Genomic DNA, 16,663 nt, shown 5'->3' with positions numbered 1-16,663 from the left:
ATTGGTCACAAATATCTCAATATAAAGACATTCTGTCATATCATTTTGAAGGCATTCCAGGCTAAGGAGCACAAGGTTTGTGAGGCATAGAAAACATGACCAACATTTCCTCAATTTTATATATACACCTATTCAACATACAACAGCAAACTGAAAGTTTCTTTAAATTGTTTAATAGGTTATTAACTGCATGTCCCAAGCAGGCATTTCAGCAGTGGTCATTTGTTAAAAGTGTATATTTGGAGAATGAGATACAACTAATAATATCCAATAAGATTACTGAAATTTGAAGAAAACTCTTTTCCACCATAATTCAGACCCCGTATTGGTCACAGTTCTGGCTACTTATGTGGCTCCATCTCTCAGGGGTTAGAGCACTGGTCTCGTAAACCAGGGGTCATGAGGTCCAATCTCACTGGGACCCAGTGTTTCCCAATGTTAAAATAGTCTATGCAATATCTTTAAGTGAGGAGAACCATTTCAATTTGGTCACACATTTGGATATTCAATTTGTACACAGAGTTATGATGTTCAGTCTAATCTGCTGATTGGTTACAAGAGCATGTCTAAAACATATTTGTTGCATTTTATTGGGCCGATTCTGTTCATGCTGATAGTTCCAACAAGTTTTTCTATATAATTCAATTCAAGCAAAGACAGCTAATTTTTGCATTTATTTGATTTTCTGAAAAAGTTATATACTACATGCCTCAATCAAGGATATTGCAAATTTGTAGAATTTTTTTGTGAAAAGTCTACATTGGGACAAAAAGCGACAATAAAATAACAGAGATTTGAAATTTGCAGAAGATTTTTTTCCATCACTAAGCAGAATGAACATACATAGTGCTGAAGGCAAGGCTCCATAGCTCAGGGGTTAGAGCACTGGTCTTGTAAACCAGGGGTTGTGAGTTCAAATCTCACTGGGGCCTAGTGCTACTTTCTTGTTACTGCTGCTAAAATATAAATTGCAGCTCCCAATGTTGAAATAGTCTGCTCAAGAGCTTTAAGTGAGGAGAACCATTTCAATTTGGATATTCAATTTGTACACAGCGTTATGATGTTCAGTCTAATCTGCAAATTGGTTCCAAGAGCATGTCTTAAAATTATTTTATTGTACTGATTCTGTTCATGCTGATAATCCCATCATAATTTTTCAGTATCATTACAAACTGTAGAAAGAGCTTTTCCATAATTAAACTTTAAAGATAGCAACAATGGTATATACATTGTATTAATCTGTATTGTACCGTGCAGGAATCAACTTCATCAGTTGATCCAGGAGAGTTTTGAATTGACAACTGTAGCTGCCAGAAGGCTTTTTTGGTCATGTAAGCATATATAAAGTACAAATGCAAGCATACTCGAGGTAATGACCACTATTGGTCACAAATATCTCAATATAAAGACATTCTGTCATATCATTTTGAAGGCATTCCAGGCTAAGGAGCACAAGGTTTGTGAGGCATAGAAAACATGACCAACATTTCCTCAATTTTATATATACACCTATTCAACATACAACAGCAAACTGAAAGTTTCTTTAAATTGTTTAATAGGTTATTAACTGCATGTCCCAAGCAGGCATTTCAGCAGTGGTCATTTGTTAAAAGTGTATATTTGGAGAATGAGATACAACTAATAATATCCAATAAGATTACTGAAATTTGAAGAAAACTCTTTTCCACCATAATTCAGACCCCGTATTGGTCACAGTTCTGGCTACTTATGTGGCTCCATCTCTCAGGGGTTAGAGCACTGGTCTCGTAAACCAGGGGTCATGAGGTCCAATCTCACTGGGACCCAGTGTTTCCCAATGTTAAAATAGTCTATGCAATATCTTTAAGTGAGGAGAACCATTTCAATTTGGTCACATATTTGGATGGTTAATTTGGACAAAGACATATGATGTTCAGTCTAATCTGCTGATTGGTTACAAGAGCATGTCTAAAACATATTTGTTGCATTTTATTGGGCCGATTCTGTTCATGCTGATAGTTCCAACAAGTTTTTCACTATTATTATGAAACTATGGTAAGAGCTTTCCAATAATTTTACTTTAATGATAGCAAAAAAACACACACATTAGGAGGTTTTTAATACTTCTCACCCTGTTGTACACCTGTTCTGTTTCTGCTGACAGGCATGGTATTATTATTTCAGCTCACTACAGGACACTCTAACACAAAGTTGGAGAGCCATTAAAAATATGTCCAACTTTTTCAATATTTTCTATATAATTCAATTCAAGCAAAGACAGCTAATTTTTGCATTTATTTGATTTTCTGAAAAAGTTATATACTACATGCCTCAATCAAGGATATTGCAAATTTGTAGAATTTTTTTGTGAAAAGTCTACATTGGGACAAAAAGCGACAATAAAATGATAACAGAGATTTGAAATTTGCAGAAGATTTTTTTCCATCACTAAGCAGAATGAACATACATAGTGCTGAAGGCAAGGCTCCATAGCTCAGGGGTTAGAGCACTGGTCTTGTAAACCAGGGGTTGTGAGTTCAAATCTCACTGGGGCCTAGTGCTACTTTCTTGTTACTGCTGCTAAAATATAAATTGCAGCTCCCAATGTTGAAATAGTCTGCTCAAGAGCTTTAAGTGAGGAGAACCATTTCAATTTGGTCACACATTTGGATATTCAATTTGTACACAGCGTTATGATGTTCAGTCTAATCTGCAAATTGGTTCCAAGAGCATGTCTTAAAATTATTTTATTGTACTGATTCTGTTCATGCTGATAATCCCATCATAATTTTTCAGTATCATTACAAACTGTAGAAAGAGCTTTTCCATAATTAAACTTTAAAGATAGCAACAATGGTATATACATTGTATTAATCTGTATTGTACCGTGCAGGAATCAACTTCATCAGTTGATCCAGAAGAGTTTTGAATTGACAACTGTAGCTGCCAGAAGGCTTTTTTGGTCATGTAAGCATATATAAAGTACAAATGCAAGCATACTCAAGGTAATGACCACTATTGGTCACAAATATCTCAATATAAAGACATTCTGTCATATCATTTTGAAGGCATTCCAGACTAAGGAGCACAAGGTTTGTGAGGCATAGAAAACATGACCAACATTTCCTCAATTTTATATATACACCTATTCAACATACAACAGCAAACTGAAAGTTTCTTTAAATTGTTTAGTAGGTTATTAACTGCATGTCCCAAGCAGGCATTTCAGCAGTGGTCATTTGTTAAAAGTGTATATTTGGAGAATGAGATACAACTAATAATATCCAATAAGATTACTGAAATTTGAAGAAAACTCTTTTCCACCATAATTCAGACCCCGTATTGGTCACAGTTCTGGCTACTTATGTGGCTCCATCTCTAAGGGGTTAGAGCACTGGTCTCGTAAACCAGGGGTCATGAGGTCCAATCTCACTGGGACCCAGTGTTTCCCAATGTTAAAATATTCTATGCAATATCTTTAAGTGAGGAGAACCATTTCAATTTGGTCACACATTTGGATATTCAATTTGTACACAGAGTTATGATGTTCAGTCTAATCTGCTGATTGGTTACAAGAGCATGTCTAAAACATATTTGTTGCATTTTATTGGGCCGATTCTGTTCATGCTGATAGTTCCAACAAGTTTTTCTATATAATTCAATTCAAGCAAAGACAGCTAATTTTTGCATTTATTTGATTTTCTGAAAAAGTTATATACTACATGCCTCAATCAAGGATATTGCAAATTTGTAGAATTTTTTTGTGAAAAGTCTACATTGGGACAAAAAGCGACAATAAAATGATAACAGAGATTTGAAATTTGCAGAAGATTTTTTTCCATCACTAAGCAGAATGAACATACATAGTGCTGAAGGCAAGGCTCATTAGCTCAGGGGTTAGAGCACTGGTCTTGTAAACCAGGGGTTGTGAGTTCAAATCTCACTGGGGCCTAGTGCTACTTTCTTGTTACTGCTGCTAAAATATAAATTGCAGCTCCCAATGTTGAAATAGTCTGCTCAAGAGCTTTAAGTGAGGAGAACCATTTCAATTTGGTCACACATTTGGATATTCAATTTGTACACAGCGTTATGATGTTCAGTCTAATCTGCAAATTGGTTCCAAGAGCATGTCTTAAAATTATTTTATTGTACTGATTCTGTTCATGCTGATAATCCCATCATAATTTTTCAGTATCATTACAAACTGTAGAAAGAGCTTTTCCATAATTAAACTTTAAAGATAGCAACAATGGTATATACATTGTATTAATCTGTATTGTACCGTGCAGGAATCAACTTCATCAGTTGATCCAGAAGAGTTTTGAATTGACAACTGTAGCTGCCAGAAGGCTTTTTTGGTCATGTAAGCATATATAAAGTACAAATGCAAGCATACTCAAGGTAATGACCACTATTGGTCACAAATATCTCAATATAAAGACATTCTGTCATATCATTTTGAAGGCATTCCAGACTAAGGAGCACAAGGTTTGTGAGGCATAGAAAACATGACCAACATTTCCTCAATTTTATATATACACCTATTCAACATACAACAGCAAACTGAAAGTTTCTTTAAATTGTTTAATAGGTTATTAACTGCATGTCCCAAGCAGGCATTTCAGCAGTGGTCATTTGTTAAAAGTGTATATTTGGAGAATGAGATACAACTAATAATATCCAATAAGATTACTGAAATTTGAAGAAAACTCTTTTCCACCATAATTCAGACCCCGTATTGGTCACAGTTCTGGCTACTTATGTGGCTCCATCTCTCAGGGGTTAGAGCACTGGTCTCGTAAACCAGGGGTCATGAGGTCCAATCTCACTGGGACCCAGTGTTTCCCAATGTTAAAATAGTCTATGCAATATCTTTAAGTGAGGAGAACCATTTCAATTTGGTCACACATTTGGATATTCAATTTGTACACAGAGTTATGATGTTCAGTCTAATCTGCTGATTGGTTACAAGAGCATGTCTAAAACATATTTGTTGCATTTTATTGGGCCGATTCTGTTCATGCTGATAGTTCCAACAAGTTTTTCTATATAATTCAATTCAAGCAAAGACAGCTAATTTTTGCATTTATTTGATTTTCTGAAAAAGTTATATACTACATGCCTCAATCAAGGATATTGCAAATTTGTAGAATTTTTTTGTGAAAAGTCTACATTGGGACAAAAAGCGACAATAAAATAACAGAGATTTGAAATTTGCAGAAGATTTTTTTCCATCACTAAGCAGAATGAACATACATAGTGCTGAAGGCAAGGCTCCATAGCTCAGGGGTTAGAGCACTGGTCTTGTAAACCAGGGGTTGTGAGTTCAAATCTCACTGGGGCCTAGTGCTACTTTCTTGTTACTGCTGCTAAAATATAAATTGCAGCTCCCAATGTTGAAATAGTCTGCTCAAGAGCTTTAAGTGAGGAGAACCATTTCAATTTGGATATTCAATTTGTACACAGCGTTATGATGTTCAGTCTAATCTGCAAATTGGTTCCAAGAGCATGTCTTAAAATTATTTTATTGTACTGATTCTGTTCATGCTGATAATCCCATCATAATTTTTCAGTATCATTACAAACTGTAGAAAGAGCTTTTCCATAATTAAACTTTAAAGATAGCAACAATGGTATATACATTGTATTAATCTGTATTGTACCGTGCAGGAATCAACTTCATCAGTTGATCCAGGAGAGTTTTGAATTGACAACTGTAGCTGCCAGAAGGCTTTTTTGGTCATGTAAGCATATATAAAGTACAAATGCAAGCATACTCGAGGTAATGACCACTATTGGTCACAAATATCTCAATATAAAGACATTCTGTCATATCATTTTGAAGGCATTCCAGGCTAAGGAGCACAAGGTTTGTGAGGCATAGAAAACATGACCAACATTTCCTCAATTTTATATATACACCTATTCAACATACAACAGCAAACTGAAAGTTTCTTTAAATTGTTTAATAGGTTATTAACTGCATGTCCCAAGCAGGCATTTCAGCAGTGGTCATTTGTTAAAAGTGTATATTTGGAGAATGAGATACAACTAATAATATCCAATAAGATTACTGAAATTTGAAGAAAACTCTTTTCCACCATAATTCAGACCCCGTATTGGTCACAGTTCTGGCTACTTATGTGGCTCCATCTCTCAGGGGTTAGAGCACTGGTCTCGTAAACCAGGGGTCATGAGGTCCAATCTCACTGGGACCCAGTGTTTCCCAATGTTAAAATAGTCTATGCAATATCTTTAAGTGAGGAGAACCATTTCAATTTGGTCACACATTTGGATATTCAATTTGTACACAGAGTTATGATGTTCAGTCTAATCTGCTGATTGGTTACAAGAGCATGTCTAAAACATATTTGTTGCATTTTATTGGGCCGATTCTGTTCATGCTGATAGTTCCAACAAGTTTTTCACTATTATTATGAAACTATAGTAAGAGCTTTACAATAATTTTACTTTAATGATAGCAAAAAAACACACACATTAGGAGGTTTTTAATACTTCTCACCCTGTTGTACACCTGTTCTGTTTCTGCTGACAGGCATGGTATTATTATTTCAGCTCACTACAGGACACTCTAACACAAAGTTGGAGAGCCATTAAAAATATGTCCAACTTTTTCAATATTTTCTATATAATTCAATTAAAGCAAAGACAGCTAATTTTTGCATTTATTTGATTTTCTGAAAAAGTTATATACTACATGCCTCAATCAAGGATATTGCAAATTTGTAGAATTTTTTTGTGAAAAGTCTACATTGGGACAAAAAGCGACAATAAAATGATAACAGAGATTTGAAATTTGCAGAAGATTTTTTTCCATCACTAAGCAGAATGAACATACATAGTGCTGAAGGCAAGGCTCCATAGCTCAGGGGTTAGAGCACTAGTCTTGTAAACCAGGGGTCATGAGTTCAAATCTCACTGGGGCCTAGTGCTACTTTCTTGTTACTGCTGCTAAAATATAAATTGCAGCTCCCAATGTTGAAATAGTCTGCTCAAGAGCTTTAAGTGAGGAGAACCATTTCAATTTGGTCACACATTTGGATATTCAATTTGTACACAGAGTTATGATGTTCAGTCTAATCTGCAAATTGGTTCCAAGAGCATGTCTTAAAATTATTTTATTGTACTGATTCTGTTCATGCTGATAATCCCATCATAATTTTTCAGTATCATTACAAACTGTAGAAAGAGCTTTTCCATAATTAAACTTTAAAGATAGCAACAATGGTATATACATTGTATTAATCTGTATTGTACCGTGCAGGAATCAACTTCATCAGTTGATCCAGAAGAGTTTTGAATTGACAACTGTAGCTGCCAGAAGGCTTTTTTGGTCATGTAAGCATGTATAAAGTACAAATGCAAGCATACTCGAGGTAATGACCACTATTGGTCACAAATATCTCAATATAAAGACATTCTGTCATATCATTTTGAAGGCATTCCAGACTAAGGAGCACAAGGTTTGTGAGGCATAGAAAACATGACCAACATTTCCTCAATTTTATATATACACCTATTCAACATACAACAGCAAACTGAAAGTTTCTTTAAATTGTTTAATAGGTTATTAACTGCATGTCCCAAGCAGGCATTTCAGCAGTGGTCATTTGTTAAAAGTGTATATTTGGAGAATGAGATACAACTAATAATATCCAATAAGATTACTGAAATTTGAAGAAAACTCTTTTCCACCATAATTCAGACCCCGTATTGGTCACAGTTCTGGCTACTTATGTGGCTCCATCTCTCAGGGGTTAGAGCACTGGTCTCGTAAACCAGGGGTCATGAGGTCCAATCTCACTGGGACCCAGTGTTTCCCAATGTTAAAATAGTCTATGCAATATCTTTAAGTGAGGAGAACCATTTCAATTTGGTCACACATTTGGATATTCAATTTGTACACAGAGTTATGATGTTCAGTCTAATCTGCAAATTGGTTCCAAGAGCATGTCTTAAAATTATTTTATTGTATTGACTCTGTTCATGCTGATAATCCCATCATAATTTTTCAGTATCATTACAAACTGTAGAAAGAGCTTTTCCATAATTAAACTTTAAAGATAGCAACAATGGTATATACATTGTATTGTACCGTGCAGGAATCAACTTCATCAGTTGATCCAGAAGAGTTTTGAATTGACAACTGTAGCTGCCAGAAGGCTTTTTTGGTCATGTAAGCATATATAAAGTACAAATGCAAGCATACTCAAGGTAATGACCACTATTGGTCACAAATATCTCAATATAAAGACATTCTGTCATATCATTTTGAAGGCATTCCAGACTAAGGAGCACAAGGTTTGTGAGGCATGGAAAACATGACCAACATTTCCTCAATTTTATATATACACCTATTCAGCATACAGCAGCAAACTGAAAGTTTCTTTAAATTGTTTAATAGGTTATTAACTGCATGTCCCAAGCAGGCATTTCAGCAGTGGTCATTTGTTAAAAGTGTATATTTGGAGAATGAGCTACAACTAATAATATCCAATAAGATTACTGAAATTTGAAGAAAACTCTTTTCCACCATAATTCAGACCCCGTATTGGTCACAGTTCTGGCTACTTGTGTGGCTCCATAGCTCAGGGGTTAGAGCACTGGTCTCGTAAACCAGGGGTCATGAGGTCCAATCTCACTGGGACCTAGTGTTTCCCAATGTTAAAATAGTCTATGCAATATCTTTAAGTGAGGAGAACCATTTCAATTTGGTCACATATTTGGATGGTTAATTTGGACAAAGACATATGATGTTCAGTCTAATCTGCTGATTGGTTACAAGAGCATGTCTAAAATATATTTGTTGCATTTTATTGGGCCGATTCTGTTCATGCTGATAGTTCCAACAAGTTTTTCACTATTATTATGAAACTATGGTAAGAGCTTTCCAATAATTTTACTTTAATGATAGCAAAAAAACACACACATTAGGAGGTTTTTAATACTTCTCACCCTGTTGTACACCTGTTCTGTTTCTGCTGACAGGCATGGTATTATCATTTCAGCTCACTACAGGACACTCTAACACAAAGTTGGAGAGCCATTAAAAATATGTCCAACTTTTTCAATATTTTCTATATAATTCAATTCAAGCAAAGACAGCTAATTTTTGCATTTATTTGATTTTCTGAAAAAGTTATATACTACATGCCTCAATCAAGGATATTGCAAATTTGTAGAATTTTTTTGTGAAAAGTCTACATTGGGACAAAAAGCGACAATAAAATGATAACAGAGATTTGAAATTTGCAGAAGATTTTTTTCCATCACTAAGCAGAATGAACATACATAGTGCTGAAGGCAAGGCTCCATAGCTCAGGGGTTAGAGCACTGGTCTTGTAAACCAGGGGTCGTGAGTTCAAATCTGACTGGGGCCTAGTGCTACTTTCTTGTTACTGCTGCTAAAATATAAATTGCAGCTCCCAATGTTGAAATAGTCTGCTCAAGAGCTTTAAGTGAGGAGAACCATTTCAATTTGGTCACACATTTGGATATTCAATTTGTACACAGAGTTATGATGTTCAGTCTAATCTGCAAATTGGTTCCAAGAGCATGTCTTAAAATTATTTTATTGTATTGACTCTGTTCATGCTGATAATCCCATCATAATTTTTCAGTATCATTACAAACTGTAGAAAGAGCTTTTCCATAATTAAACTTTAAAGATAGCAACAATGGTATATACATTGTATTGTACCGTGCAGGAATCAACTTCATCAGTTGATCAAGAAGAGTTTTGAATTGACAACTGTAGCTGCCAGAAGGCTTTTTTGGTCATGTAAGCATATATAAAGTACAAATGCAAGCATACTCAAGGTAATGACCACTATTGGTCACAAATATCTCAATATAAAGACATTCTGTCATATCATTTTGAAGGCATTCCAGACTAAGGAGCACAAGGTTTGTGAGGCATAGAAAACATGACCAACATTTCCTCAATTTTATATATACACCTATTCAACATACAACAGCAAACTGAAAGTTTCTTTAAATTGTTTAATAGGTTATTAACTGCATGTCCCAAGCAGGCATTTCAGCAGTGGTCATTTGTTAAAAGTGTATATTTGGAGAATGAGATACTACTAATAATATCCAATAAGATTACTGAAATTTGAAGAAAACTCTTTTCCACCATAATTCAGACCCCGTATTGGTCACAGTTCTGGCTACTTATGTGGCTCCATCTCTCAGGGGTTAGAGCACTGGTCTCGTAAACCAGGGGTCATGAGGTCCAATCTCACTGGGACCCAGTGTTTCCCAATGTTAAAATAGTCTATGCAATATCTTTAAGTGAGGAGAACCATTTCAATTTGGTCACATATTTGGATGGTTAATTTGGACAAAGACATATGATGTTCAGTCTAATCTGCTGATTGGTTACAAGAGCATGTCTAAAACATATTTGTTGCATTTTATTGGGCCGATTCTGTTCATGCTGATAGTTCCAACAAGTTTTTCACTATTATTATGAAACTATGGTAAGAGCTTTCCAATAATTTTACTTTAATGATAGCAAAAAAACACACACATTAGGAGGTTTTTAATACTTCTCACCCTGTTGTACACCTGTTCTGTTTCTGCTGACAGGCATGGTATTATTATTTCAGCTCACCACAGGACACTCTAACACAAAGTTGGAGAGCCATTAAAAATATGTCCAACTTTTTCAATATTTTCTATATAATTCAATTCAAGCAAAGACAGCTAATTTTTGCATTTATTTGATTTTCTGAAAAAGTTATATACTACATGCCTCAATCAAGGATATTGCAAATTTGTAGAATTTTTTTGTGAAAAGTCTACATTGGGACAAAAAGCGACAATAAAATGATAACAGAGATTTGAAATTTGCAGAAGATTTTTTTCCATCACTAAGCAGAATGAACATACATAGCGATGAAGGCAAGGCTCCATAGCTCAGGGGTTAGAGCACTGGTCTTGTAAACCAGGGGTCGTGAGTTTAAATCTCACTGGGGCCTAGTGCTACTTTCTTGTTACTGCTGCTAAAATATAAATTGCAGCTCCCAATGTTGAAATAGTCTGCTCAAGAGCTTTAAGTGAGGAGAACCATTTCAATTTGGTTACACATTTGGATATTCAATTTGTACACAGAGTTATGATGTTCAGTCTAATCTGCAAATTGGTTCCAAGAGCATGTCTTAAAATTATTTTATTGTATTGACTCTGTTCATGCTGATAATCCCATCATAATTTTTCAGTATCATTACAAACTGTAGAAAGAGCTTTTCCATAATTAAACTTTAAAGATAGCAACAATGGTATATACATTGTATTGTACCGTGCAGGAATCAACTTCATCAGTTGATCCAGAAGAGTTTTGAATTGACAACTGTAGCTGCCAGAAGGCTTTTTTGGTCATGTAAGCATATATAAAGTACAAATGCAAGCATACTCAAGGTAATGACCACTATTGGTCACAAATATCTCAATATAAAGACATTCTGTCATATCATTTTGAAGGCATTCCAGACTAAGGAGCACAAGGTTTGTGAGGCATAGAAAACATGACCAACATTTCCTCAATTTTATATATACACCTATTCAACATACAACAGCAAACTGAAAGTTTCTTTAAATTGTTTAATAGGTTATTAACTGCATGTCCCAAGCAGGCATTTCAGCAGTGGTCATTTGTTAAAAGTGTATATTTGGAGAATGAGATACAACTAATAATATCCAATAGGATTACTGAAATTTGAAGAAAACTCTTTTCCACCATAATTCAGACCCCGTATTGGTCACAGTTCTGGCTACTTATGTGGCTCCATCTCTCAGGGGTTAGAGCACTGGTCTCGTAAACCAGGGGTCATGAGGTCCAATCTCACTGGGACCCAGTGTTTCCCAATGTTAAAATAGTCTATGCAATATCTTTAAGTGAGGAGAACCATTTCAATTTGGTCACACATTTGGATATTCAATTTGTACACAGAGTTATGATGTTCAGTCTAATCTGCTGATTGGTTACAAGAGCATGTCTAAAACATATTTGTTGCATTTTATTGGGCCGATTCTGTTCATGCTGATAGTTCCAACAAGTTTTTCACTATTATTATGAAACTATGGTAAGAGCTTTCCAATAATTTTGCTTTAATGATAGCAAAAAAACACACACATTAGGAGGTTTTTAATACTTCTCACCCTGTTGTACACCTGTTCTGTTTCTGCTGACAAGCATGGTATTATTATTTCAGCTCACTACAGGACACTCTAACACAAAGTTGGAGAGCCATTAAAAATAAGTCCAACTTTTTCAATATTTTCTATATAATTCAATTAAAGCAAAGACAGCTAATTTTTGCATTTATTTGATTTTCTGAAAAAGTTATATACTACATGCCTCAATCAAGGATATTGCAAATTTGTAGAATTTTTTTGTGAAAAGTCTACATTGGGACAAAAAGCGACAATAAAATGATAACAGAGATTTGAAATTTGCAGAAGATTTTTTTCCATCACTAAGCAGAATGAACATACATAGTGCTGAAGGCAAGGCTCCATAGCTCAGGGGTTAGAGCACTAGTCTTGTAAACCAGGGGTCGTGAGTTCAAATCTCACTGGGGCCTAGTGCTACTTTCTGGTTACTGCTGCTAAAATATAAATTGCAGCTCCCAATGTTGAAATAGTCTGCTCAAGAGCTTTAAGTGAGGAGAACCATTTCAATTTGGTCACACATTTGGATATTCAATTTGTACACAGAGTTATGATGTTCAGTCTAATCTGCAAATTGGTTCCAAGAGCATGTCTTAAAATTATTTTATTGTACTGATTCTGTTCATGCTGATAATCCCATCATAATTTTTCAGTATCATTACAAACTGTAGAAAGAGCTTTTCCATAATTAAACTTTAAAGATAGCAACAATGGTATATACATTGTATTAATCTGTATTGTACCGTGCAGGAATCAACTTCATCAGTTGATCCAGATGAGTTTTGAATTGACAACTGTAGCTGCCAGAAGGCATTTTTGGTCAAGTAAGCATATATAAAGTACAAATGCAAGCATACTCAAGGTAATGACCACTATTGGTCACAAATATCTCAATATAAAGACATTCTGTCATATCATTTTGAAGGCATTCCAGACTAAGGAGCACAAGGTTTGTGAGGCATAGAAAACATGACCAACATTTCCTCAATTTTATATATACACCTATTCAACATACAACAGCAAACTGAAAGTTTCTTTAAATTGTTTAATAGGTTATTAACTGCATGTCCCAAGCAGGCATTTCAGCAGTGGTCATTTGTTAAAAGTGTATATTTGGAGAATGAGATACAACTAATAATATCCAATAAGATTACTGAAATTTGAAGAAAACTCTTTTCCACCATAATTCAGACCCCGTATTGGTCACAGTTCTGGCTACTTATGTGGCTCCATCTCTCAGGGGTTAGAGCACTGGTCTCGTAAACCAGGGGTCATGAGGTCCAATCTCACTGGGACCCAGTGTTTCCCAATGTTAAAATATTCTATGCAATATCTTTAAGTGAGGAGAACCATTTCAATTTGGTCACACATTTGGATATTCAATTTGAACACAGAGTTATGATGTTCAGTCTAATCTGCTGATTGGTTACAAGAGCATGTCTAAAACATATTTGTTGCATTTTATTGGGCCGATTCTGTTCATGCTGATAGTTCCAACAAGTTTTTCTATATAATTCAATTCAAGCAAAAACAGCTAATTTTTGCATTTATTTGATTTTCTGAAAAAGTTATATACTACATGCCTCAATCAAGGATATTGCAAATTTGTAGAATTTTTTTGTGAAAAGTCTACATTGGGACAAAAAGCGACAATAAAATGATAACAGAGATTTGAAATTTGCAGAAGATTTTTTTCCATCACTAAGCAGAATGAACATACATAGTGCTGAAGGCAAGGCTCCATAGCTCAGGGGTTAGAGAACTGATCTTGTAAACCAGGGGTTGTGAGTTCAAATCTCACTGGGGCCTAGTGCTACTTTCTTGTTACTGCTGCTAAAATATAAATTGCAGCTCCCAATGTTGAAATAGTCTGCTCAAGAGCTTTAAGTGAGGAGAACCATTTCAATTTGGATATTCAATTTGTACACAGAGTTATGATGTTCAGTCTAATCTGCAAATTGGTTCCAAGAGCATGTCTTAAAATTATTTTATTGTACTGATTCTGTTCATGCTCATAATCCCATCATAATTTTTCAGTATCATTACAAACTGTAGAAAGAGCTTTTCCATAATTAAACTTTATAGATAGCAACAATGGTATATACATTGTATTAATCTGTATTGTACCGTGCAGGAATCAACTTCATCAGTTGATCCAGAAGAGTTTTGAATTGACAACTGTAGCTGCCAGAAGGCTTTTTTGGTCATGTAAGCATATATAAAGTACAAATGCAAGCATACTCAAGGTAATGACCACTATTGGTCACAAATATCTCAATATAAAGACATTCTGTCATATCATTTTGAAGGCATTCCAGACTAAGGAGCACAAGGTTTGTGAGGCATAGAAAACATGACCAACATTTCCTCAATTTTATATATACACCTATTCAACATACAACAGCAAACTGAAAGTTTCTTTAAATTGTTTAATAGGTTATTAACTGCATGTCCCAAGCAGGCATTTCAGCAGTGGTCATTTGTTAAAAGTGTATATTTGGAGAATGAGATACAACTAATAATATCCAATAAGATTACTGAAATTTGAAGAAAACTCTTTTCCACCATAATTCAGACCCCGTATTGGTCACAGTTCTGGCTACTTATGTGGCTCCATCTCTCAGGGGTTAGAGCACTGGTCTCGTAAACCAGGGGTCATGAGGTCCAATCTCACTGGGACCCAGTGTTTCCCAATGTTAAAATAGTCTATGCAATATCTTTAAGTGAGGAGAACCATTTCAATTTGGTCACACATTTGGATATTCAATTTGTACACAGAGTTATGATGTTCAGTCTAATTTGCTGATTGGTTACAAGAGCATGTCTAAAACATATTTGTTGCATTTTATTGGGCCGATTCTGTTCATGCTGATAGTTCCAACAAGTTTTTCACTATTATTATGAAACTATGGTAAGAGCTTTCCATTAATTTAACTTTAATGATAGCACAAAAACACACACATTAGGAGGTTTTTAATACTTCTCACCCTGTTGTACACCTGTTCTGTTTCTGCTGACAGGCATGGTATTATCATTTCAGCTCACTACAGGACACTCTAACACAAAGTTGGAGAGCCATTAAAAATATGTCCAACTTTTTCAATATTTTCTATATAATTCAATTCAAGCAAAGACAGCTAATTTTTGCGTTTATTTGATTTTCTGAAAAAGTTATATACTACATGCCTCAATCAAGGATATTGCAAATTTGTAGAATTTTTTTGTGAAAAGTCTACATTGGGACAAAAAGCGACAATAAAATGATAACAGAGATTTGAAATTTGCAGAAGATTTTTTTCCATCACAAAGCAGAATGAACATACATAGTGCTGAAGGCAAGGCTCCATAGCTCAGGGGTTAGAGCACTGGTCTTGTAAACCAGGGGTCGTGAGTTCAAATCTCACTGGGGCCTAGTGCTACTTTCTTGTTACTGCTGCTAAAATATAAATTGCAGCTCCCAATGTTGAAATAGTCTGCTCAAGAGCTTTAAGTGAGGAGAACCATTTCAATTTGGTCACACATTTGGATATTCAATTTGTACACAGAGTTATGATGTTCAGTCTAATCTGCAAATTGGTTCCAAGAGCATGTCTTAAAATTATTTTATTGACTTTGTTCATGCTGATAATCCCATCATAATTTTTCAGTATCATTACAAACTGTAGAAAGAGCTTTTCCATAATTAAACTTTAAAGATAGCAACAATGGTATATACATTGTATTGTACCGTGCAGGAATCAACTTCATCAGTTGATCCAGAAGAGTTTTGAATTGACAACTGTAGCTGCCAGAAGGCTTTTTTTGGTCATGTAAGCATATATAAAGTACAAATGCAAGCATACTCAAGGTAATGACCACTATTGGTCACAAATATCTCAATATAAAGACATTCCGTCATATCATTTTGAAGGCATTCCAGACTAAGGAGCACAAGGTTTGTGAGGCATAGAAAACATGACCAACATTTCCTCAATTTTATATATACACCTATTCAACATACAACAGCAAACTGAAAGTTTCTTTAAATTGTTTAATAGGTTATTAACTGCATGTCCCAAGCAGGCATTTCAGCAGTGGTCATTTGTTAAAAGTGTATATTTGGAGAATGAGATACAACTAATAATATCCAATAAGATTACTGAAATTTGAAGAAAACTCTTTTCCACCATAATTCAGACCCCGTATTGGTCACAGTTCTGGTTACTTATGTGGCTCCATCTCTCAGGGGTTAGAGCACTGGTCTCGTAAACCAGGGGTCATGAGGTCCAATCTCACTGGGACCCAGTGTTTCCCAATGTTAAAATAGTCTATGCAATATCTTTAAGTGAGGAGAACCATTTCAATTTGGTCACACATTTGGATATTCAATTTGTACACAGAGTTATGATGTTCAGTCTAATCTGCTGATTGGTTACAAGAGCATGTCTAAAACATATTTGTTGCATTTTATTGGGCCAATTCTGTTCATGCTGATAGTTCCAACAAG

General features: G+C 35.1%; 10 non-coding genes across 10 annotated transcripts; all 10 read left to right on the top strand.

Annotated features, from left to right (window-relative positions):
- Positions 1-859: 859 nt before the first annotated feature.
- TRNAT-UGU (transfer RNA threonine (anticodon UGU)) lies at positions 860-932 on the top strand. The gene has a single exon. It is a non-coding gene; the product is annotated as a tRNA-Thr (tRNA).
- A 1,530-nt stretch (positions 933-2,462) lies between these two features.
- Positions 2,463-2,535, top strand: TRNAT-UGU (transfer RNA threonine (anticodon UGU)). The gene has a single exon. It is a non-coding gene; the product is annotated as a tRNA-Thr (tRNA).
- A 1,323-nt stretch (positions 2,536-3,858) lies between these two features.
- Positions 3,859-3,931, top strand: TRNAT-UGU (transfer RNA threonine (anticodon UGU)). Its single transcript has one exon. It is a non-coding gene; the product is annotated as a tRNA-Thr (tRNA).
- A 1,320-nt stretch (positions 3,932-5,251) lies between these two features.
- On the top strand, positions 5,252-5,324 carry TRNAT-UGU (transfer RNA threonine (anticodon UGU)). Its single transcript has one exon. It is a non-coding gene; the product is annotated as a tRNA-Thr (tRNA).
- A 1,530-nt stretch (positions 5,325-6,854) lies between these two features.
- TRNAT-UGU (transfer RNA threonine (anticodon UGU)) lies at positions 6,855-6,927 on the top strand. Its single transcript has one exon. It is a non-coding gene; the product is annotated as a tRNA-Thr (tRNA).
- Positions 6,928-9,307: 2,380 nt separating this feature from the next.
- Positions 9,308-9,380, top strand: TRNAT-UGU (transfer RNA threonine (anticodon UGU)). Its single transcript has one exon. It is a non-coding gene; the product is annotated as a tRNA-Thr (tRNA).
- Positions 9,381-10,912: 1,532 nt separating this feature from the next.
- On the top strand, positions 10,913-10,985 carry TRNAT-UGU (transfer RNA threonine (anticodon UGU)). The gene has a single exon. It is a non-coding gene; the product is annotated as a tRNA-Thr (tRNA).
- A 1,532-nt stretch (positions 10,986-12,517) lies between these two features.
- TRNAT-UGU (transfer RNA threonine (anticodon UGU)) lies at positions 12,518-12,590 on the top strand. The gene has a single exon. It is a non-coding gene; the product is annotated as a tRNA-Thr (tRNA).
- A 1,323-nt stretch (positions 12,591-13,913) lies between these two features.
- On the top strand, positions 13,914-13,986 carry TRNAT-UGU (transfer RNA threonine (anticodon UGU)). The gene has a single exon. It is a non-coding gene; the product is annotated as a tRNA-Thr (tRNA).
- Positions 13,987-15,516: 1,530 nt separating this feature from the next.
- TRNAT-UGU (transfer RNA threonine (anticodon UGU)) lies at positions 15,517-15,589 on the top strand. Its single transcript has one exon. It is a non-coding gene; the product is annotated as a tRNA-Thr (tRNA).
- The last annotated feature ends 1,074 nt before the right edge of the window (positions 15,590-16,663 follow it).

This window comes from Pseudophryne corroboree, chromosome 11 (assembly GCF_028390025.1).
Source record: "Pseudophryne corroboree isolate aPseCor3 chromosome 11, aPseCor3.hap2, whole genome shotgun sequence".
Lineage (NCBI taxonomy): Eukaryota > Metazoa > Chordata > Amphibia > Anura > Myobatrachidae > Pseudophryne > Pseudophryne corroboree.
The sequence above is the reverse complement of the archived record's forward strand: the minus strand, read 5'-3'. Positions and strand labels throughout refer to the sequence as shown.